The following is a 23,084-nucleotide window of genomic DNA, read 5'->3' as shown; positions in this document are numbered from 1 at the left end:
TATGCAGTCCAATATATTTTAATCTCAATCTCATTCCATTTGTTTGCTCATTTCCAGAGCAGAAACCTCTACTCTGACCTGGTGAGGCTGCATCTGGAGTGCTGTGTCCAGTTTTGGGCCCCCAAGTTCAAGAGGGGCATGAAACTGCTTGAGAGAGTCCAGCACAGAGCCACAAGGATGATGCAGGAAAGGGAACATCTCTGTTACAAGGAGAGCCTAAGGGAGCTGGGGGCTGTGCTGCTGGGAGAGGAAGAGTCTGAGAGGTGACCTCATTAATGGTTATCAATATGTGCAGGGTGAGTGCCAGGAGGCTGGAGCCAGGCTCTGCTGGGTAATGCCCAGTGCCAGGACAAGGGGCACTGGTGGAAGCTGAGGCATAGAAAGGTTCATTTAAACATGAGAATGTTTTTTTCCCCCATGAGGGTGACAGAGCCTTGGAACAGGCTGCCCAGGGGGGTTGTGCAGTTCTCTGGAGATATTCAAAACTCATCTGGCTGTGTTCCTGTGTGATCTGATCTAGATGCTCCTGCTCTGTCAGGGAGGTTGGACTGGCTGAGCTTTGGAGGTCCCTTCCAGCTGCTGACGTTCAGTGATTGTGTGAAGGGCTGCTCCATCTTGTGCTTCCTGACAGTGAGGGGTCTGAGTCTCTCTTTACCACGTAGGAAAGTGGGGTCTTGTGTCTGACAAACAGGTGTCTTACACAGTTCTGCTCATGTCTGCTCAGACTGTGACCATGGCTTTGTTAATGAGGAGTATGCCCCTCAGCTGACTGACCCAACACTGCCAGAAGGAGCAGATCTTCCTCTGCAGTTTGAAAAAGACTCCTGGCAGGACGTTCCAGGGCTCATTGTGTTTCAAAGTGGAGAGGAAGTTAGTACTGATACTGGTGTTGACAGGTTCCTGTGATACATTGCTCTAGGTAACTCTGGGAAGAATTTTAGTACTGGGCTCCCCAGCTGAAGAGGGACAGGGATCTGCTGGAGAGGGTCCAGTGGAGGGCTATGAGGATGATGAGGGGCAGGAGGGCATGGCTGATGAGGAGAGGCTGAGGGACCTGGGGCTGCTTAGTCTGGAGAAGAGAAGACTGAGAGGGGATTGGATCAATGTTTATGAGTATCTGAGGGCTGCCAGGAGTGGGGCACAGGCTCTGCTCACTGCTGCCTGGGATAGGACAAGCAGCAATGGGTGGAAGCTGCAGCACAGGAGGTTCCAGCTCAACACAAGGGGGAACTTCTTTGCTGTAAGGGTCCCAGAGCCCTGGCACAGGCTGCCCAGAGAGGTTGTGGAGTCTCCTCCTCTGGAGCCTTTCCAGGCCTGTCTGGATGTGTTCTGTGTGCTCTGTGTTAGATAGGATTGTCCTGCTCTGGCAGGGGGGTTGGACTGGATGATCTCCTTGGGTCCCTTCCAACCCCTAACATCCTGTGAGCCTGTGATCCTACTGTGATACATTAGTCTGGGTTGCAGTGGAAAGAATTTTAGGAGGTTAATAATAAGAGATGTTTTTTAAAGCATATCATTTTACTAGCAACAGCATTTACTAACAGCTTACATCTCAAGTTTCCTGTTTGTTGCCCTATCAGTTAGTTGCAGGGCTGGCACTGTTTAGTCAGGCAGAAAGAGCACCACTCATCTTTTGGGAGATCACAGAATCACAGCATTAAGCAGGTTGGAAAAGACCTTTCAGATCATTGAGTCCAACCTATCACCTGACACCTTCTAATTAACTAACCTGTGGCACTAAGTGCCTCATTCATTCTCTTAAACACCTCCAGGCACAGCCACTCCACCACCTCCCTGGGCAGCCCATTCCAATGCCAATCACTCTCTCTGACAACAAATTCCTCCTAACATCCAGCCTAGACCTCCCCTGGCACAACTTCACACTGTGTCCCCTTCTTGTGTTGCTGCTTGCCTGGCAGCAGAGCCCAACCCCACCTGGCTACAGCCTCCCTGCAGGCAGCTGCAGACAGCAATGAGCTCTGCCCTGAGCCTCCTCTGCTGCAGGCTGCACACCCCCAGCTCCCTCAGCCTCTCCTCACAGGGCTCTGCTCCAGGCCCCTCCCCAGCCTTGCTGCCCTTCTCCAAACACCTTCCAGCACCTCAACATCTCTCTGCAATTGAGGAGCCCAGAACTGGACACTGCACTCCAGGGGTGGCCTGAGCAGTGCTGAGCACAGGGGCAGAAGAATCTCCCTTGTCCTGCTGCCCACACTGCTCCTGAGCCAGGCCATGTTACATATTACCTTCCACTCTTTATTAAATGGTGGGAAAGTAACCTGGAGCTAAGCACTGCACACACATGAAGGTTCAGACACAGAAAGCAGGCACACAAAGCACACCATGCAAATTTGTTTTAGCCCTGCTGACTCTACCATTCTACATGGGCAGTGAGCAAAACTAAAGTCCTCTCTCAGAAGGGCTTCTGCAGAGAGTATTTTTTTTCCACAAGGGAATTAAAAATTAAGTCCAAAAGCCACAGGGTTTTGTTTGGTCATAAGGGAGCAAAGATTACTTCATAGAGATGTTTAGCTTGGAAAAGGCCTTCAACATCATTGAGTTCATTAATCCACCACTGCCAGGACATCACTAAACCATGTCCCTCAGCACCACATCTACACATCTTTTAAACCCCAGCAGAGATGGTGACTCCACCACTGCCCTGGGCAGCCTATCCCAACGATTGGCAACCTTTTTGGTGATGAAATTTTTTCCCAGAGTCCAACTTAAACTTCCCCTGGAACAACTCAAGACCATCTCCTCTTGTTCTATCACTTGTTATTTGGGGGAAGAGAACAGCTCCCATCTCAGTACAGCTTCCTGTGAGGGATTATGCCAAATTAATAATCTATTAATGTTGCTATCCAGGAGTTGATTGTTAATAACTATGAAAACTGTTTATTGACATTAAAACTCACCAGAAACTTGTTCACAGGTTCAAAAAACACACAGGCTGGAAATTTATACAGGCAGGGCCCAGGCAAAACCTGAGCACTTAATTCTTAAAGTGACAAATGCAAATATTATACTGCAAGAGGCTTTTGAGCATTTCCTCACAAAGCCTAAATCAGACATTACCCAAAGCATGTGGAGCTCTGTCTTGTTGGTCACTGAGATTTGATTCTTCCCAGGCTTCTGGGGAAAGGAGGCAGACAATCTCTGACCTTGTCTCCTGGCTCCTCTGGATGAGCTGTGCATCTCCAGGGCTTCTGGTCTGAGCAGGAGGCTCTCAGGGGCAGGCAGGCTGTCTGCCATGGGCAGTCTCAGCATGACGTCACGCTGGCTCTGCAGGCCAATCACATGCAGGCATTTGGAGTCTGTTCCTGGTTAATCAGTCCCAGCTCCTTCAGCTTCATCTCACAAGGACCTTCACAAACTTACATGGCAGAAGAGTCTTCTGAGATAAAAGCTGCCTGCTGACAGAAGAGTGGTTGATATTACTGCGCAATCAGGATTCTACTGGAAGGAAGGGGTGGGGGAGGGGATCTAAACTATCAGGAATATGCTAACAAATAGAGATTATTTTCCCCCTTTGTATAGTCAGGTAATTATATAGTGAAGTTCTTAGCTTAAGAATGATAGAGAAGTACTTTACAAATGCACTTGCAAGTGAGTAATGGCCAAAGCAGAATGCCTTCAAAAGGTCAAGAACCACCTTGTCTCCTATCAATGTAAATGCAAAAAGGTTGGATTGAGGAAAGCCAAATCTAATGTGGCCTGCTTTAATACACCTTTATCTATGCAACATACCTAAATGCAGAGAAAATTGAATAAGTGCTTCTCTAAAGAGCAAAGAGGAGGAGACAACAACCCCTATATCATATAGGGAGATCTGCTACTTGACAGCAGCTCTCTGGAGAAAGACCTTGGAGTGCTGGTGGGCAGCAAGTTCAGCAATGGGCCAGCAATGTGCCCTTGTGGGCAAGAGGGCAAATGGCATCCTGGGGTGCAGCAAGAAAAGTGTGGCCAGAAGGGCTGGGGAGGTTCTCTCCCCACCCCCCCTCTTCTGCCCTACAGTATTGTGGCTGAGACCACAGCCACAATACTGTGTCCAGTTTTGGGCTCCCCAGTTCAGGAGAGACAGGGACCTGCTGGAGGGAGTCCAGTGGAGAGCTATGAGGATGACTATGGGACTTGAGCACCTCCCCTATGGAGAGAGAGTGAGAGCCCTGGGGCTGTTTAGTCTGGAGAAGAGAAGGCTGAGAGGGATCAGAGCAATGTCTATTGTTCACTGAGGGGTGAGTTCCAAGTGGAGGGGGCCAAGCTCTTTTTGCTGCTCAGCAGCAGTAAGGCAAGGAGCAATGGATACAAACTGTAACAGAGAAGGTTTCACCTCAATGAAAGAGAAACCTCTTTCCAGCGAGGGTGCCAGAGCCCTGGAGCAGGCTGCCCAGAGAGGTGGTGTTGCAGAAATCTGTTTAGCATGCCAGGGGAATGTGGTCAAGGTCCCACAGACTGATGCGACCCAGGTGATGCCACATGGACTCCAGACGATTCAATGTGAATTATGCCAGAGACCTTTACTGGTCATTATAGCCCCTCAGGGCACAAAGCACAGGCCTACACCTTAGCATAATTAGTCAAGGACAACCCATCATCAGCATGAACCACACCTTGCTTTCCTCATTAACGAGGTGTCTGTTATCTGTCCCTTCTGAGGTGAGGTAGCCAGCAGCTGGTGGGAACCAAGGTCATGATCTGTCTGTTATTACTCTTCTTCACTCCATGCCCACAAGGTTGTGGAGTCTCCTTCTCTGAAGACTTTCCAAACTCACCTGGATGCCTTCCTATGCAGACTACCCTAGGTGACCCTGCCTGAGTTGGACTGAATGATCTCTGGAGGTGCCTCCCAGCCTCTAACCACCTGTGATTCTGTGTTGAAGTTATTGACAGGCTCTATCTAAGTATTAATAAACACAAAGAAATGAGAATCTGTATTTCTATCTAGATCTTCAAGTTTCAGAGCACCTACCTGCTACATAAATTGCAGCAAGTCTTTTTAAGGATTCCCTTCCCTTGGAGGAGTTTTTTCCAGACCACATACCTCAGAATGAGAATTGCAAGCATCAGGCATGCTCAGATGCACTGTGCTTTAAAGCTGCAATGTGTAGAGTTCAGTGAGGTTTGGGCCTCTCGTTTGCTTGTCTTTAAACACAAAGGTTGTGTCTACCCCTCACACAACAAAGCTTCATCTGTATTACTACTACTGTTTTGTGCAGTGCATTGGTTTAGAGAGGTTACAGGAGTTTAATTGTGTTCTGTGTTCAGGCAAAGCCTGGATGAGGCACTTAGTGCCATGGTCTGGTTGTTTGTCTAGGGCTGGGTGCTAGGTTGGACTGGATGAGCTTGGAGCTCTCTTCCAACCTGCTTGATTCTATGGTTCTAAGTTAGTCCACTTAGTGCCATGGTCTAGTTGACTGGATAGGGCTGGGTGCTAGGTTGGACTGGATGAGCTTGGAGGTCTCTTCCAACCTGCTTGGTTCTATGGTTCTACGTTAATCTATTTGCAACATTTCTTCCCTTGAGAAATTTTATGCCATGTACCCACAAGGGAAGAAAGCTGGCACTGGTGGTGAGCCCCAAGGACCAGTGCTGGGCACAGCCCTGTTCAATATCTTTACTGATGACTTGGACCAGGGTATTGAGTCCAGCATCAGTAAGTTTGCAGATGACACCAAGCGAGGAGCAGCTGTGGCTCTGTTAGAGGGTAGGAGAGCCCTGCAGAGGCACCTGGCCAGGCTGGATGGGTGGGCAGAGGCCAATGGGATGAGACTGAACAAGGCCAAGGGCAGGGTTCTACACTGTGGCCTCAAGAACTCCAAGCATCACTACAGGCTGGGGCCAGAGTGGCTGAGAGCAGGCAGGCAGAGAGGGAGCTGGGGGTGCTGGGAGAGAGGAGCTGAACATGAGGCAGCAGTGCCCAGGTGGGCAGCAGAGCCAATGGCATCCTGGGCTGGCTCAGGAGCAGTGTGGGCAGCAGGACAAGGGAGGTTCTTCTGCCCCTGTGCTCAGCACTGCTCAGGCCACCCCTTGAGTGCTGTGTCCAGTTCTGGGCTCCTCCATTGCAGAGAGATGTTGAGGTGCTGGAAGGTGTCCAGAGAAGGGCAGCAAGGCTGGGGAGGGGCCTGGAGCACAGCCCTGTGAGGAGAGGCTGAGGGGGCACTGAGCACAGAGGGACAATCACTTCCCTGCTCCTGCTGCCCACACTGCTTCTGAGACAGCCCAGGATGCCCTTGGCCCTCTTGCCCACCTGGGCACACTGCAGGTTCATGTCCCTCCTCCTGTCAGTCACTGTCTCCAGCTCCTTTCCCACCACACAGCTCTCAGCCATTCCCCAGGCTTGTAGCTTTGCATGGGATTGTTGTGGCCCAGGTGCAGGCCCTGGTGCTTGGTCTTGCTGAAGCTCATACAGCTGACCTCAGCCTATAGGTCCAACCTATCCAGGTCCTCCTGTAGAGCCTCCTTCCCCTCCCTCCTTCCTCTCCTACCTAACCTTGTGCCACCTGCAAACTTACCAAGGGTGCAGGTATCATGTGCCAAATTGTCCTCCTCTTATTTCAAGTTGCTATGATTAACTTTGGGCTTGTTGAATGGGAGTTGCCTGCTGGGTTTTTTGCAACATAGCCAATATGAAGTGAACTGCAGTTAAACACATGAGATGAGTCAGATGTGTATCTGCATTGGAAGTAACTGCTTTGTACTGGAAAAGCAATGTTACATGATATACAGACCTTGACACACACATGCAGCAGGCAGGGGTAGTACAGATCATGGAGCATTAACTCAATCATTTCCTGCCATCTAGGTACTTCCCCTTATCCACACAAGTTTTAGCCTAAGAGAAGAGCACAGAATTAGCATTATTTGTGTTCTGGAAACACAAGGGGTTTTGTTCATAGGATGGTTTGGGTTGGAAGGGATCTCCAAAGCTCACCCAGTCCAACCCCCTCTGCACTCAGCAGGGACATCCTCCACTAGATCAGGTTGCTCACAGCCCTGTCCAGCCTCACCTTCAACATCTCCAGGGATGGGGCCATAACCACCTCCCTGGGCAACCTGTCCCAGTGCTCCAACACCCTCCTGGTGCAGAACTTGTTCCTAACATCCAATCTCAATCTGCTCTGCTCTAGTTTGCAGCCATTGCCCTCATCCTGTCCCTGCAGGCCTTTGCAAACAGTCTGTCTGCAACCTTCTTGTAGCCCTTTCCAGGTACTGGCAGGCTGCTTTAAGGTGTCCCTGGAGCCTGCTCTCCTCCAGGCTGCATACCCCCAGCTCCCTCAGCCTGTCCTCATAGCAGAGCTGCTCCAACCACCCAATCACTTCCATGGCCTCCTCTGGACCTCCTCCATCAGATCCATGTCCTTCCTGTGTTGAGGGCTCCAGAGCTGGATGCAGCACTCCAGGTGAGGCCTCAGCAGAGCAGATCAGAGTGGCAGGATCCTCTCTCTCCATCTCTGGCCACATTGCTTTGGATGTAGCCCAGGCTATCATTGACCTCCTGTGCTGCAACCTCACACTGCCTGCTCCTGTCCAGCTACTCATCCATCAGCACCCCCAAATCCTTTTCCTCAGGGCTGCTTTCTATCCCCTCCTCCCCAACCCTGTGTTGATAGTGAGGATTTGTTCCAGCCCAGGCAGAGAACCCTGCACTTACCCTTGTTGAACCTCCTGAGGTTCATCTGGTATCGCCTCTGCAGCATGTCCAAGTCTCTCTGGATACCATCCTGTGCCTGTGGCATATCAACATGTGCTGGTTTGAAGCTAATTGGAATATTTTAATGAGAAAAATGAGATTATAGGCTGTGAAAAGAAAACAGTTGGTGATGTCTGCTGCACTCACAGGTTTGCTGAGATGTATAAAAACAAGGACACAAACACAGATAAGACAGGTCTGTATGTCAGAGTCTGGGCAGTGTCTCTATTTTCTCCCTGGGCTTCTGCTGCTCTGCTTGGATCTGTGTAACCCAACAAATTCTTCTGCTTCTAACCCCCTTGGCCAATCCTCCCAACTTACCTTGCATATAAGGCAGATTCTAGGATAAGAGAAGGGATGGAAAGAAGGTGGCAGAGTGATTTGGAGCCCCTCCTGGGCACTCTGGTTTCTGGCAGGGCTGTTGTGTTTCTGTATCACCTTTAACTTGTCTATTTCTGTCTATGGCTGTAAATATCACAGTATCACACAGTATCCCAGTATCACCAAGGCTGGAAGAGACCTCACAGATCATCAAGTCCAACCCTTTAGCACAGAGCTCAAGGCCAGACCATGGCACCAAGTGCCACGTCCAGTCCTGCCTTGAACAGCTCCAGGGACGGCGACTCCACCACCTCCCCGGGCAGCCCATTCCAGTGTCCAATGACTCTCTCAGGGAAGAACTTTCTCCTCACCTCCAGCCTAAATCTCCCCTGGCACAGCCTGAGGCTGTGTCCTCTCGTTCTGGTGCTGGCCACCTGAGCGAAGAGAGCAACCTCCCCCTGGCCACAACCTCCCCTCAGGTAGTTGTAGACAGCAATAAGGTCTGCCCTGAGCCTCCTCTTCTCCAGGCTAACCAATCCCAGCTCCCTCAGCCTCTCCTCGTAGGGCTGTGCTCAAGGCCTCTCCCCAGCCTCCTTGCCCTTCTCTGGACACGCTCAAGCATCTCAATGTCCCTCCTAAACTCTCTGCTTCTACATTGTGCTAAGCTGTGAGCATAAAGCTTCATCCCTTAACTCCCAGCTGGCGGAGCCTAGTCTGGGTGATTTCACTGTGTGTGGGGGTGGGTAACTCCCAGACCATCACACAACACCACTCAGATTGGCACCATCTGCACTCTGCTGCTGATGCCTCGATCCCACTGCCTTTATCACAGGTCCCAGTGTGGGCTCCTGAGGGGCACCACTGTTCCACTTGGACTTAAAGCCATTCGACACCACCACCTGGATGCTACCATCCATTCCTTACCCACTGAACAGCCCACCTGGAAAATCTGTTCCAGCTGAAAGTGCTGGAGAGTTTGCTGGATAGATTTCAAACTGCTGCTGATTACAACTGATAGTGTTTCAGAGGTACAGTTGCTGGGAAAGTTTTAAAGTGTTTAATTCTGGTTTGAAGTGAAGAAGCAATATTTCATTAGCTCCCTTGTGTTATAAAGCAACTTTGCTTGAAACAGCTGACCAAAATCTACCTCATGTAATCCTGTTCAGAATGTTTTCAATTCCAATTAGAGGAAATTAAACCAAAACCTGAATTATATTTATTTCCACAACTCTCAATGTTTCACTCTTTGGTAAAGATAAGTAGAGGGTATTTTGATAGAATCACAGAATCAAACAGGTTGGAAGAGACCTCCAAGCTCAGCCAGTCCAACCTAGCACCCAGCCCTGGCCAGTCGTGTCCCTAAGTACCTCATACAGTCTTGTCTTGAACACCACCTCCCTGGGCAGCCCATTCCAATGCCAATCACTCTCTCTGACAACAACTTCCTCCTAACATCCAGCCTAGACCTCCCCTGGCACAACTTCACACTGTGTCCCCTTCTTCTGGTGCTGCTTGCCTGGCAGCAGAGCCCAACCCCACCTGGCTACAGCCTCCCTTCAGGCAGCTGCAGACAGCAATGAGCTCTGCCCTGAGCCTCCTCTGCTGCAGGCTGCACACCCCCAGCTCCCTCAGCCTCTCCTCACAGGGCTCTGCTCCAGGACCCTCCCCAGCCTTGCTGCCCTTCTCTGGACACCTTCCAGCACCTCAACAGCTCTCTTGAAATGAGGAGCCCAGAACTGAACACAGCACTTCAGGGGTGGCCTGAGCAGTGCTGAGCACAGGGGCACAAGAACCTCTCTTGTCCTGCTGCCCACACTGCTCCTGAGCCAGCCCAGGATGCCATTGGCTCTCTTGGCCACCTGGGCACACTGCTGCCTCAGCTTCAGCTACTCTCTCCCAGCACCCCCAGGTCCCTTTGTTCCTGGCTGCTCTCAGCCACTCTGTCCCCAGCCTGTAGCAGTGCCTGGGGTTATATTCTGTACTAGAGAGACAACTAACCTACTGCTGCACAATCCTCTGCAGATCTTTGATTGCCAGGCAGAAGGGAATAATGAAAACATGTTCAAAATAACTGGGAGGGATGACCTTGAATTGTGGTCTTTGAAGACTTTGGAAATGATAAGGTGAGACTTCCACAGCATTAGCAGTAGTGTCCAGCCACCCCCCAGAAACAACTGCATTGTCATTCTCCAGGTACATGTAGCATGCTAGTTCTGCAGGTTGCAGCCTGCAACTTTGAAATGGAAATGAAACTTAGAAACGTATTTCTAAGACAAAGGCTGCAGTGAATTATCCCTTTTTAACTTGACTAATTAGCTTTGCTTCCCCTGAGTCACTCTTCAGTAATGTCTTTTACCTTCAATGTCACCTTTCATGCTGACACCCCCGAGCCACACACAAACCCACTGGCACAAGTAGGCTCTTCTTTCAATGAGGAATGCAGAGAAAGGAATAAACACACATTTGAGAAAGATGTTGAGGTGCTGGAAGGTGTTTGGAGAAGGGCAGCAAGGCTGGGGAGGGGCCTGGAGCACAGCCCTGTGAGGAGAGGCTGAGGGAGCTGGGGGTGTGCAGCCTGCAGCAGAGGAGGGTCAGGGCAGAGCTCATTGCTGTCTGCAGCTGCCTGAAGGGAGGCTGTAGCCAGGTGGGGTTGGGCTCTGCTGCCAGGCACACAGTGACAGAACTAGAGGACACAGTCTCAGACTGTGCCATGGCTGGTTTAAGCTGGACATTAGGAAGAAATTCCTCATGGAAGGAATGGTTGCCCTTTGAAATGGGCTACCCTGGGAGGTGGTGAAGTGACCATCCCTGGAGGTGTTTAAAAGGAGACTGAATGAGGCACTTAGTGCCATGGTTTAGTTAGTTGGAAGGTCCTAGGTGATAGGTTGGACTCAATGATCCTGGAGGCCTTTTCCAACCTGCTTAATTCTGTGATTCTGTGAAAAGCAGGACTCTTGGCTTGGCAGATGCAATGGAGAGCTTCAAACATACCAACTGTACCTGCCAGTGGATATCAATCATAAGACTTCTAACACTGGGACTTGGAACATAAATGTGCATTTGTCTCCTGTACCAGAAAGTGAAAGATCACTGTGTGATAGACAGGCAGAGAGGGAGCTGGCAGTGCTGCGTGACAGCAGGCTGGGCATGAGCCAGCAGAGTGCACAGCTGGCACGGAGGCCAATGGCAGCTTGGCCTGTACCAGGAGCAGTGCTGCCAGCAGCAGCAGGGCTGTCTTTCTGCCCTGCACTGGCACTGGGCAGGCCTCAGCTGGAGCACTGTGTGCAGCTCTGGGCCCTCACTGCAGGAGAGAGACTGAGGGGCTGGAGCGAGGAGGGGAGTGATGAGAGTGGGGAGGGGGCTGGAGGGGAAGGCTGCTGAGGAGAGGCTGAGGGAGCTGGGGGTGTGCAGCCTGCAGGAGAGGAGGCTCAGGGGGAACCTCAGCACACTGCAACTACCTGAAGGGAAGCTGTAGTAAGATGGGGGTCAGGCACTGCTCCCAGGCAACTTGTGCCAAGAGGGCATGGATTGAAGCTGTGCCAGGGTGGGGTTAGGTTGAAGGTTGGGAAACACTTCCTGAGGGAAAGGTGAATTCGACAATGGGATGGACTGCCCAGGGAGGAGGGGGAAATGCTGTCCTGGCAGGTATTTGAGTCAAGCATGGATGTGGTACTCAGTGCAGAGGTCTGGTTGATTTTGTGCTGTAAGGTCGTAGGCTGGGCTTGATCTCAGATGTCTATTGCAGGCTCAGCCAGGCTGTGAGTCCATGCCTCTGTGTGTATGTGTGTGTGTATGTGTGTGTGTGTATCACACAGTGCAGGCTCAGTCAGGCTGTGAGTCCATGCCTCTGTGTGTGTGTGTGTGTGTGTCATACAGTGCAGGCTCAGTCAGGCTGTGAGTCCATGCCTCTGTGTGTGTGTGTGTGTGTATGTGTGTGTGTGTATCACACAGTGCAGGCTCAGTCAGGCTGTGAGTCCATGCCTGTGTGTGTGTATGTGTGTGTGTGTGTCACACAGTGCAGGCTCAGCCAGGCTGTGAGTCCATGCCTGTGTGTGTGTGTGTGTGTGTGTGTGTATCACACAGTGCAGGCTCAGTCAGGCTGTGAGTCCATGCCTCTGTGTGTGTGTGTATGTGTGTGTGTGTGTGTGTGTGTATCACACAGTGCAGGCTCAGCCAGGCTGTGAGTCCATGCCTCTCTGTGTGTGTGTGTGTGTGTGTGTGTGTATCACACAGTGCAGGCTCAGCCAGGCTGTGAGTCCATGCCTGTGTGTGTGTGTGTGTGTGTGTGTATCACACAGTGCAGGCTCAGTCAGGTTGTGAGTCCATGCCTGTGTGTGTATGTGTGTGTGTGTGTATCACACAGTGCAGGCTCAGTCAGGTTGTGAGTCCATGCCTGTGTGTGTATGTGTGTGTGTGTGTGTGTGTGTATGTGTGTGTGTGTATCACACAGTGCAGGCTCAGTCAGGTTGTGAGTCCATGCCTGTGTGTGTGTATGTGTGTGTGTGTGTGTCACACAGTGCAGGCTCAGCCAGGCTGTGAGTCCATGCCTGTGTGTATGTGTGTGTGTGTGTGTATCACACAGTGCAGGCTCAGTCAGGCTGTGAGTCCATGCCTGTGTGTGTGTATGTGTGTGTGTGTGTGTCACACAGTGCAGGCTCAGTCAGGCTGTGAGTCCATGCCTCTGTGTGTGTATGTGTGTGTGTGTGTGTGTGTGTATCACACAGTGCAGGCTCAGCCAGGCTGTGAGTCCATGCCTCTGTGTGTATGTGTATGTGTGTGTGTGTATCACACAGTGCAGGCTCAGCCAGGCTGTGAGTCCATGCCTCTGTTTGTGTGTGTGTGTGTGTGTGTGTGTGTATCACACAGTGCAGGCTCAGTCAGGCTGTGAGTCCATGCCTCTGTGTGTATGTGTGTGTGTGTGTGTGTGTGTGTGTATCACACAGTGCAGGCTCAGTCAGGCTGTGAGTCCATGCCTGTGTGTGTGTATGTGTGTGTGTGTGTGTGTGTATCACACAGTGCAGGCTCAGCCAGGCTGTGAGTCCATGCCTCTGTTTGTGTGTGTGTGTGTGTGTGTGTGTATCACACAGTGCAGGCTCAGTCAGGCTGTGAGTCCATGCCTGTGTGTGTGTGTGTGTGTGTGTGTGTATCACACAGTGCAGGCTCAGTCAGGCTGTGAGTCCATGCCTCTGTGTGTGTGTGTGTGTGTGTGTGTGTATCACACAGTGCAGGCTCAGCCAGGCTGTGAGTCCATGCCTCTGTTTGTGTGTGTGTGTGTGTGTGTGTGTGTATCACACAGTGCAGGCTCAGTCAGGCTGTGAGTCCATGCCTCTGTGTGTGTGTGTGTGTGTGTGTATCACACAGTGCAGGCTCAGCCAGGCTGTGAGTCCATGCCTCTGTGTGTGTGTGTGTGTGTGTGTGTATCACACAGTGCAGGCTCAGTCAGGCTGTGAGTCCATGCCTCTGTGTGTGTGTGTGTGTGTGTGTGTGTATCACACAGTGCAGGCTCAGTCAGGCTGTGAGTCCATGCCTCTGTGTGTGTGTGTGTGTATCACCCTGTTATAATGCGAAGTGTCCCTGCCTATGATGGCAGGTTTGGAGTGGGTGAACTTTGGGGTCCCTTCCAACCTAAACCATTCTATGGTTCCACTTAACGCAATGAGATTGAGCCCTAAGCAGCTGTAACAGGATGAAATGAGGAAGCAGCTTGCAAGACAAGCACTGAAACCTGATGGCACCCTGTGAGTCAAAATCCACCGTCTCATTATGGTGCAGCACTTTCAGCGTGGGGTTTTGCCATCCTGCTCAGGCTTCCAACTACTCAGTTCTAGCTGACCCCTCTGAACACTGCCCTCCCCACTCTGCTGCTTCGAAATCTGCACAGGTCGAGTCTGTGAGAGGAGTTCCCATGCTCAAACAGGGCCTGCTGCTCCTGAAACTAATAACCCGAAGAAGTCCCACTGGTATAGAAACAGCCTTCAGGACACCAGGCAACAGGAGAGGTAGCAGAGGTCTGGGAAGTGGAAGATGGGAGAATCAATGATTGAAACAGGGCACACAGCTCTTTATGTTGTAGCAGGAGTAATCAGGCATATAGTAAGGAAGACAGAACACGAACAGGAGGGAGGAAACTCATGAAAACCAATGGAGAGCATCGGAGTATCACAGTATCATCAGGATTGGAAGAGACCTCAGAGATCATCAAGTCCAACCCTTTAGCACAGAGCTCAAGGCCAGACCATGGCACCAAGTGCCACGTCCAGTCCTGCCTTGAACAGCCCCAGGGACGGCGACTCCACCACCTCCCCGGGCAGCCCATTCCAGTGTCCAATGACTCTCTCAGGGAAGAACTTTCTCCTCACCTCCAGCCTAAATCTCCCCTGGCACAGCCTGAGGCTGTGTCCTCTCATTCTGGTGCTGGCCACCTGAGAGAAGAGAGCAACCTCCTCCTGGCCACAACCTCCCCTCAGGTAGTTGCAGACAGCAATAAGGTCTCCCCTGAGCCTCCTCTTCTCCAGGCTAACCAATCCCAGCTCCCTCAGCCTCTCCTCGTAGGGCTGTGCTCAAGGCCTCTCCCCAGCCTCGTTGCCCTTCTCTGGACACGCTCAAGCATCTCAATGTCCCTCCTAAACTGGGGGGCCCAGAACTGAACACAGCACTCAAGGTGTGGTCTAAGCAGTGCAGAGTACAGGGGCAGAATGACCTCCCTGCTCCTGCTGGCCACACCATTCCTGATGCAGGCCAGGATGCCACTGGCTCTCTTGGCCACCTGGGCACACTGCTGGCTCATGTTCAGGCAGGTATCAATCAGCACCCCCAGATCCCTCTCTGTCTGGCTGCTCTCAGCCACTCCAACCCCAGCCTGTATCTCTGCATGGGGTTGTTGTGGCCAAAGTGCAGCACCAGCACTTGGAGCTATTGAAGCCATCCCCTTGGACTCTGCCCATCTGTGCAGGCGGTCAAGGTCCTGCTGCAGAGCCCTTCTGCCCTCCAACCCAGCCACATCTGCCCCCAGCTTGGTGTCATCTGCAAACTTGCTGATGGCTGACTCGATGGTGCAGTCCTAGCAGAGCCTGCCAGCTGAATCTAATAGCTGCCTCCTGCCCCATGGGGTTTTCTGCTTTCACTCTGAAGGAGGAGTCAGAGAAACTGAAAACTGAGCCGGGTGTGAACTGGATGACAAAGGCATTAGCGGGTAGCACCAGCAGCACGTCATAGCGACACCAACTCACAGCATGCACAGAGGGCTGCAGCGCAACTGGCTCCAACCACTGTGCAGCGCTGCGTGCTTCAGTGGGCACTACACCCTCAAAAAGAACACAGCAAACTAATAAACAAACCCTATTTGTTTAGAAACTGGTGGTCAGAAGCATTCTAGGAGTCACCAGTGAACACCTGCAGCCCAGAGAGCCAACTGTATCCTGGGCTGCGGCAAGAGCAGTGTGGGCAGCAGGGCCAGGGAGGAGATTCTGCCTCCTCTACACCACTCTGGGGAGACCTTATCTGGAGCACTGTGTCCAGTTCTGGAGCCTCTATTACAAGAAAGGTCTGGAGGTGCTGGAACATGTCCAGAGAAGGGTCACGAGGATGATCAGAGGGATGGAGCTGCTCTGCTGTGAGGACAGGCTGAGGGAGTTGGGGTTGTGCAGTCTGGAGAGGAGAAGGTTCTGAGGAGACCTTATCGGGGCCTTCTGGTTTCTGAAGGGAGCCACAAGAAAGCTGGGAGGGACTTTTTAGGGCATCAGGTAGTGATAAGACTGAAGAGAATGGATCGAAGTTAGAGGAGGGCAGATTTAGATGAGACATTAGGAAGAAGTTGTTGAGCAAGAGAGTGGTGAGAGACTGGCAGAGGTTGTCCAGGGAGGTGTTAGAACTCTCATCCTTGGAAGATTTTAAAGGTCAGGTTCTGGGCAAGCTAATCTAGTGTGAGGTGTCCCTGCCAGGTAGGGGGTTAGTAACTGGATGATCCTTGAGGTCCCTTCCAACCCTAACAATCCTGTGATTCTGTGATTTTGGCAAAGATTAGAAATGCCCTGACCAAATCCTGCTGCATCTCCTACTGTCTCTTAGCTGCACAATCAACTAACTCCTGAATGTAAAGCACTGAAGTTTGGCTGCCATAGTGTATAGGGTTAACACTCCTGGGGGAGTGACCCTGAACCTGACCCTAGGGGTCTTGGCCCCTCCTCAGGGGTGGGCCACACTCCAGGTGATGGTTAGCCCACTCCCCCCACTTCCTGCGGTATAAAAGAGGAGCACTTCCTGCTCCTCACTCTCTTGCTCTTTCTCCCTTCCTGCGTTCATGATCACACACACACTGATACTGCATACCAGCACACCACGTGGCAGCCACGAGGCAGAGACACCATCACACTACTCGGGTTGTATCCATCCCTGTTTGTATTTTGCTGTTTCCCCTTCCTTATCCTTTGTAAACTCCCCTACCTCCAATCTCTTTTTCTAAGTTATTGTTAAACTTTTCCTTTTTAACTTCCAAATCGAGTGAGATTGATTTATTTGGGTGTCCCTACCTTTATCTCTCTCCCTGTCTTTTGGGGAAAGGAGGGGGAAGAGGGGAGGGCACTCTATAAATTCTAAAAATTGTCATTGGGTCTACCAAATTTATAAGAGTCTCTGGGAACCTGCATTTGAACCCAAGACACATAGCTTAGCAGAAGTGTTGTAAATTTATGTTATCATTTATACAACTTTGCATTCTGTACCTTCACATGGCACCAGGTACAGAAATGGTTTATAGTCACTCAGAAAGTATAGTTACACTGTCTATAACTACATTAAAGGAGGCTGTAGCCAGGTGGGGTTGGGCTCTTGTGCCAGGCAACCAGCAACAAAACAAGGGGACACAGTGTGAAGTTGTGGCAGGGGACGTCTAGGCTGGATGTGAGGAGGAAGTTCCTGGCAGAGAGAGTGATTGGCATTGGAATGGGCTGCCCAGGGAAGTGGTGGAGTCGTTGTCCCTGGAGGTGTTTGTTGAAGCAAAGCCTGGCTGGGGCACTTAGTGCCATGGTCTGGTTGATTGGGCAGGGCTGGGTGCTAGGTTGGACTGGCTGAGCTTGGAGCTCTCTTCCAACCTGCTTGATTCTGTGATTCTATTTGCCCAACATATAGCACATTTACACTGAGATGCAGTGACAAAAGAGTATCACATCCAACTGAAACCCAAGAAGTGAGGTTAGAATTTAGACTCTAAAGAATGAAACTGAAATCTCCCTCAACTACAGCATTGTGATGAAAAGAAAAACTGAAAGGAATCTTGATTTCTCTGATTTTTAGAAGCAGTGAATGTGTCAAAAATACTTCTTGGCTGAAAGCATTAGAAAGTTCATGTTGTTTGCTACTATAGCACATGGTCTTGAAAAAGTACCTTTAGCAGCTCTTATAGACTGGTAGTTCTATGTTCCTTTATATACAAGCATCAGGCAGAACCACTCTGCTTTGCTTGGTTTTATAAACAAGACAGGGACCTGCATGGGCTGCAGAGGTGTGCCCAGGCCAACCTCAGCACATTCAACAATGTAAGGTCCTGCACCTGGGTGGGTGCAATCCCAAGCACAGCTCCAGGCTGGGTGGGGAATGGCTGAGAGCAGCCCTGGGGAACAGCACCTGGGCATCTGGGCTGATGCAAAGCTCCACAGGAGCCTGCAGTGGGAGTGCAGCCCAGACACAACCCTGTGCTGGCTGCAGCAAGAGCAGTGTGGGCATAGGGCAAGGGAGGGGATTCTGCCCCTTGGCTCTGCTCTCCTCACACCCCACCTGCAGTCCTGGGTGCAGCTCTGGAGCCCCCAGCACAAGAAGGATATGGAAGTGCTCTGCAGTAGCTCTGCTGTGAGGACAGGCTGAGAGAGTTGGGGCTCTGCAGCCTGGAGAAGAGAAGGCTTCCAGGAGACCTTGGAGTGGCTTTCCAGTATCCTCAGGGGGCTACAGGAGGGCTGGGGAGGGACTATTGACAAGGTCTTGTAATGACAGGATGAGGAGGAATGGGTTTGAACTGGCAGAGGGAAGATGCAAACTGGATGTTAGGAAAGGGTTCTCTGCAGTGAGGGTGGTGAGACCCTGGCACAGGTTGTCCAGGTAGGTTGTGGAGCACAGAAACACCAAAGATCCCATTGGGTGATTCTGTGCTCCACAACCTCCTTGGAGGTCTCCAGGACCAGGTTGGATGAGGCCTTGAGCAACCTGTTCTAGTGGGAGCTATCCATGCCTATGGTGGGGGGTTGGAACTGGCTGAGCTTTGAGGTCCCTCCCAGCCTAAGCCACTCTCTGATTCTCTGATCCTAGGTTGGCAGGGGACTGCACAGTCCCTTGCTTTCCAGAAAGACTACAATTATTCACAGAACTATATCCAACTAGACTGAGACAAAGAGAAGCACTTAGTAAAGTAAATGCCACTAGAATGCTACCTGCAGCAAAGATTTAGTGTAGTGTTACTGGCACAAATCCATCTTCTTTTGGAATTAGAAAGCAATTATGTGTACAGAGAAACTACTCGAGCTGGTGCTTGAAGTATTTACTGATTGCATGGCATGGTCTCTTACACCTACACATCTCCTGCATGGGCTCCAGCAACACATTTGGTGTTGTTTGTGTTTTCTGCAGAAGGCTAAAAAGCACAAAAGTGTTTCTCAGGATTGCTACCAAGCACTGTATAACACAATATAGCCCACAGCTACAACATTAAGGTTTAAAGCACAAATGGAAATGCAAGAATAATCAAGCACTCCCAGTTATTTCCATCTCTAAAGCTGAATCCAACTGCATGAGGAAAAAAGTGTTTGCAGGAGGAAAATCTAGGGAAGTCCCACTGAAGTATGGTTTTCTTCCTCAGACTCAAAGGCATGCTCTATTTATGAACACCTGGGTATTCCTGGTCATAGAACCATAGAATCAAGCAGGTTGGAAGAGAGCTCCAAGCTCAGCCAGTCCAACCTAGCACCCAGCCCTGGCCAGTCAACCAGACCATGGCACTAAGTGCCCCAGCCAGGCTTTTCCTCAACACCTCCAGGCATGGTGACTCCAGCACCTCCCTGGGCAACCCATTCCAATGCCAATCACTCTCTCTGGGAAGAACTTCCTTCTAACATCCAGACTGAACATGCCCTGGCACAACTTGAGACTGTGTCCCCTTGCTCTGTTGCTGGTTGCCTGGCAGAAGAGATCAATGCCACCTGGATACAACCTCCCTTCAGATAGTTGTAGACAGACTACTCTCCAAGCCTCTGCCCATTGGCCTCTGCCCACCCATCCAGCCTGGCCAGATCCCTCTGCAGGGCTCTCCTGCCCTCCAACAGCTCCACACCTGCTCCTAGCTTGGTGTCATCTGCAAGCTTACTGATGCTGGACTCAATCTCCTGGCCCAGATCATCAATAAAGATATTGAACAGGACTGTGCCCAACACTGATCCCTGGGGAACACCACTGGTGCCAGCTGCCAACTGGATGTGGCACCATTCACCACTACTCCCTGGGCCTGGCCCTCCAGCCAGTTCTTGACCCATATCAGAGTGAATTTGTCAAAGCCATGAACTGCCAGCTGTTCCAGGAGCTTGTTGTAGCAGACAGTGCCAAAGGCTCTGCTGCAGTCCAGGTAGACTCCATCCACAGCCTGCCCCACATTCACCAGGCAAGAACCTGATCATAAAAGGAGGTGAGGTTGGTCAGGTAGGATCTGCTCTTCCTAAACCCATTCTGACTGGGCCTGATCCCTTGGCAATCCAGTAGGTGCTTTGTGATGGCACTCAAGATCATCTGTTCCATGCCCTTGCTTGGCGCTGAGGTCAGGCTGACAGGTCTGGAATTTCACCTGTTCCTCCTTCCAGCCCTTCTTGTGGAACAGAGCAGAAGATGAGACATGAGAAGAAAGCATTCTTTTGAGGAGAGAGGTTAAAAACATGATGTAACCTTAAAACTGAAGAGTTTATTTCCACTAGGAACTGGAAATTAGAAGATATTCATTTTTATCCTTTGACTTGCTACTCTCAGGATATTTTGTCTTAATACTTGTGAACATGGTTTTCTTAAGAAGAATTTAAGCTTGAGATAATACACCCACTGCACTGCAGCAGCACTTCCTCAGCTGAAAACATTATAACCTACAGAAGAAAAAGGAAAGACCACATAAAAGAAAGAAAACCTTGAAGTGACCAGGGAAGGAGTCCTGCTGACCACTTCGCTCTCCTATAAAGTCTCCTGCTAGGGCATAAATCCTGCCAGGCAGGTTTAACCCTTGCTCTCCTCCTCCTCTTATGGGTCTGGGAGTTGAGTTAGATGAGCAAAAGTAAGAGTTTGGCCCCAGCAAAGCCTTGAGGGCTACGGGGCTTAGCACCACATGTCAGGTGTCTTGTGCTGCCATCGATGTACCTGCATGGTCCAAGGAGGCACAAAGCTTTGAATTCATTGGCCAGAACAGTGGTGCTGGAGCCTATTGGCCAGTTGGAGTTTCAAAATGAACTACTTAAAGGGCCCAGTCCTGTTCAATATCTTTACTGATGATCTGGACGAGGGCATTGAGTCCAGCATCAGTAAATTTGCAGATGACACCAAGCTAGGAGCAGGTGTTGATCTGTTGGAAGGTAGGAGAGCCCTGCAGAGGGACCTGGCCAGGCTGGATGGGTGGGCAGAGGCCAAGGGGATGAGATTGAACAAGGCCAAGTGCAGGGTTCTGCACTTTGGCCACAACAACCCCAAGCAGCATTATAGGCTGGTGACTGAGTGGCTGAGAGCAGCCAGGAGGAAAGGGACCTGGGGGTACTAATAGATAGTAAGCTGAAGATGAGCCAGCAGTGTGCCCAGGTGGGCAGTAGAGCCAATGGCATCCTGGCCTGCATCAGGAGCAGTGTGGCCAGTAGGACAAGGGAGGTTATTCTGCCCCTGTACTCAGCACTGCTCAGGCCACACCTTGAGTGCTGTGTCCAGTTCTGGGCCCCTCAATTCAAGAAGGATGTTGAGGTGCTGGAAGGTGTCCAGAGAAGGGCAACAAAGCTGGTGAGGGGCCTGGAGCACAAATCCTATGAGGAGGGGTTGAGGGAGCTGGGCCTCTTTAGCCTGGAGAAGAGGAGGCTCAGGGGTGATCTTATTACTGTCTACAACTACCTGAAGGGGCATTGTAGCCAGGTGGGGGGTGGCCTCTTCTCCCAGGCAACCAGCAATAGAACAAGGGGACACAGTCTCAAGTTGTGCCAGGGTAGGTCTAGGCTGGATGTTAGGAAGAAGTTCTTCCCAGAGAGAGTGATTGGCATTGGAATGGGCTGCCCAGGGAGGTGGTGGAGGCACCGTGCCTGGGGGTCTTCAAGAAAAGCCTGGCTGAGGCACTTAGTGCCATGGTCTGGTTGACTCAATAGGTCTGGGGGATAGGTTGGACTGGATGAGCTTGGAGGTATCTTCCAACCTGGTTGATTCTATGATTCTAAGGGGGATGGTTTAGAAACCACCTTTCTGCATTCAGCAGGGAGCCTTCCTGCCTCTCCTTATTTGCAGCTCATTAAAGGCAGCCACCTGTTGCAGCTAACACTAGCAGCTTAGCAGCGACTCCTTCCCCTCTGCCTGGAATATTTTGTGTCTTACTCTTGTGTCCTGGTTCTAATTTAAATTTCCAGAGGCTGAAATAAATTTGATAGAACCAATAACAGTTTTTATAGAGTGCCCTTCCCTCTTCCCCCTTCTTTCCCAAATGAAAGGGATTAGATGGAGAGAGAGGAAAAGGAGTTAGAAGTAGAGAGGAGAGGTTAGCACACCCAAATAAATTAATCTCACTCTGATTTGGAAGTTAAAAAGAAAAGTTCAACAATAACTTAAAAAAGGTCTCTGAGGTAGGGAAGTTACAAAAGGGACAGGGAAGGGAAAGCAAATACAAAAGATATAAATACAACCTGATTTTGATGGTGATGGCTTTGCCTGCCTCGTGGGTGATGGCCACGTGGTGAAACAAAGAGAAACAGGAACAGGATGGTGCTGGTGCTAAGCACAGAGGCAGGGAGTGCAGAGAGAGAGAAGCAGGCAGTCCCTCCTGCTTTTATGGACTTTCAGACACTCCAGGGGGAGTAACCCTGAACCTGAGCCTAGGGATCTTGACCCCTCCCCAGGGGTGGGTCTGAACACCACCAGGTGATGCTTAGCCCTCTCCCCCCCTTCCTGTCCCATGAGAGCAGGGGGACTGCCTGTTCCGCTCTCCGCCTCGCTCCGCTCCCTGTAGCTCATCTGCTCCTGGTTTCTCTACCACGTGGCCATCACCCACGAGGGGGACAAAGCCACATCACTAACTCGGGTTGTATTTATACTTTTTGTATTTTGCTACTCTTCCTTCCCTATACCTTTTGTAAACTTCCCTACCTCAGATACCTCCTTTAAGTTATTAAACTTTTCCTTTTAACTCCCAAATCGAGTGAGATTGATTTATTTGGGTGTGCTGACCTCTCTTCTCTACTTCTAACTCCTTTCTTTTGGGAAGGGGGGGAGGAGAGGGAAGGGCACTCTACAAATTTTTCTTGGTTCCATCAAATTTATTAGAGTCTCTGGGAATTTGAATTAGAACTGAGACAGACAGGAAGAGGGAGTGAGCTAAGCATCACCTGGTGGTGTTCAGACCCACCCCTGGGGAGGGGTCAAGATCCCTAGGCTCAGGTTCAGGGTTACTCCCCCTGGAGTGTCTAAAAGTGATGATCTGTGAGGTCTCTTCCAACCCTGATGATACTGTGATACTGTGAAAGTCCATAAAAGCAGGAGGGACTGCCTGTTTCTCTCTCTCTGCACTCCCTGCCTCTGTGCTTAGCACCATCACCATCCTGTTCCTGTTTCTCTTTGTTTCACCACGTGGCCATCACCCTAGGGTCAGGTTCAGTGTTACTCCCCCTGAAGGGTTAACCCTATACACCTGGGATCATTATCGTGCGTTTGAAAGTGTCTTTGATACAGGAGACTTACTCAGGGAACAAAAGAGTTGTGATTCCTCTGCTGGAGTGAATGCCAAGACTCCAGAAGCATAGTTAGAATGTTTCCTGTTTTCAGTTACTCTTTTCCAAGTTCTGGTTGTTTAAACTGTTTAACTCTGTGCAATTGCTTC

At 50.7% G+C, this 23,084-nt stretch overlaps 1 long non-coding RNA gene across 3 annotated transcripts; it reads right to left on the bottom strand.

Annotated features, from left to right (window-relative positions):
• Positions 1–2,883: 2,883 nt before the first annotated feature.
• Positions 2,884–21,995, bottom strand: LOC135178403 (uncharacterized). 3 transcript variants are annotated; one of them, XR_010303501.1, is made up of 5 exons: positions 21,895–21,995; positions 7,652–7,758; positions 6,729–6,832; positions 6,513–6,636; positions 2,884–3,410 (listed from the first exon to the last, which is right to left on the bottom strand). It is a non-coding gene; the product is annotated as an uncharacterized LOC135178403 (long non-coding RNA). The 3 variants fall into 3 exon arrangements; XR_010303503.1 differs by lacking the exon at positions 6,513–6,636 and having other exon boundaries at positions 2,884–3,413; XR_010303502.1 differs by lacking the exon at positions 6,513–6,636.
• Between the last annotated feature and the right edge of the window lie 1,089 nt (positions 21,996–23,084).

The sequence above is a fragment of the Pogoniulus pusillus genome, chromosome 9 (assembly GCF_015220805.1).
Source record: "Pogoniulus pusillus isolate bPogPus1 chromosome 9, bPogPus1.pri, whole genome shotgun sequence".
NCBI lineage: Eukaryota > Metazoa > Chordata > Aves > Piciformes > Lybiidae > Pogoniulus > Pogoniulus pusillus.
This window is presented reverse-complemented; position numbering and strand designations above follow the sequence as displayed.